We start from the raw sequence: 1322 nt of genomic DNA, 5'->3' as shown, positions 1-1322 counted from the left end.
CTGGACCATTCATTCAATACCCACAAGCACTTATTTTTTAAAAATACATTTATTTATTTTTAGTTTTCAACATTCACTTCTGTAAGATTTTGAGTTCCAAATTTTCTCCCCATCTCTCCCCTCCTCCTCCCCAACATGGCATGCAATTTGACACAGGCTCTACATATACATTCACATTGAACTTATTTTCGCCTTAGTTATGTTGTAAAGAAGAATTAGAACCAGTGGGAGAAACCACGAGAAAGAAGAAACAAACAAAAAAAAAAGGAAAGAAAAAAAGAAAAGAGAGAGAGCAAATAGTATGCTTCGATTTGCATTCAGACTCCTTAGTTCTTTCTCTGGATGTGGACAGCATTTTCCATCATGAGTCCTTTGGAGCTGTCTTGGATCCTGGCATTGCTAAGAAGAGATGAGTCTATCAAAGTCAGTCATCGCACATTGTGGCTGTTAATCCACAAGTGTTTATTGAACACCTGGAATGTGCTTATTTCTACACTAGATCCTGGAAAATTAAAAAAAAGAAAAAAGAAATCAAGGGTTCCTGCCCTCAGGGAGCTTATACTCTACTTAGAGGAAACAACACGTACATAGATAACACAACATAAAATATGCTCCAAATGAATGCAAAATCATTTCCACTGGGATGGAAAGAAGCCACTAACCACTGTGGGGTCAGGAAAAGTCTCTTTTTTGTAGGAGGTGGTCCTTGAGTTGAACCTTAAATGGAGCTAGGGATTCCAAGGGGCAGAGGAGTACATTTCAGGCATGAAAGGCCATTAGGCACTATAGTACAACTGGACAGCAGCTGAGGGCCCTTTAGCTTGGTGATGCTTGGAGAAGCAGAGACTTAATGGAGAGCATCAGCCTTCTCATTTCAGATATACGGAAACTGAGGCCCAGAGTGGAGGAGTGACCAGTCCCAAATCACACAGTAAGTAACTAGTGGAACTGAAATTAGAACCTAGGTCCTCTGTCCTGTTTTGATTGTCAATATAACATATACATGTATATATACTTATAGGAGATATATACTGTCTTGTTCTTTAACTGCCCATACAATCAACATGTTAGCAGCCCTAAATTCTATCCTGTTCTGGATTTTTTTTTAAACATTTGTGAGTTCTAGTTCCTTAAATGAAGGTCCCTAAGGGCAGGCCCTTTGGTCTACCCCTCTTCTGTTTTCCCTAGACTAGGAAATCTCTGAGGACAGGTACCCTGGTTTGTCTCTCCTCTGTCTTCCACAGAGTGGGAGCTCTCTGAGGACAGGACTTTTGTCTGCTCCCCCTCTGTCTCTCCTATACGAGGAGTACCTTTTGGGCTGG

This window comes from Phascolarctos cinereus, unplaced genomic scaffold, assembly GCF_003287225.1.
Source record: "Phascolarctos cinereus isolate Bilbo 61053 unplaced genomic scaffold, phaCin_HiC Scaffold_9;HRSCAF=440, whole genome shotgun sequence".
NCBI classification, from domain to species: domain Eukaryota; kingdom Metazoa; phylum Chordata; class Mammalia; order Diprotodontia; family Phascolarctidae; genus Phascolarctos; species Phascolarctos cinereus.
The sequence above is the reverse complement of the archived record's forward strand: the minus strand, read 5'-3'. Positions refer to the sequence as shown.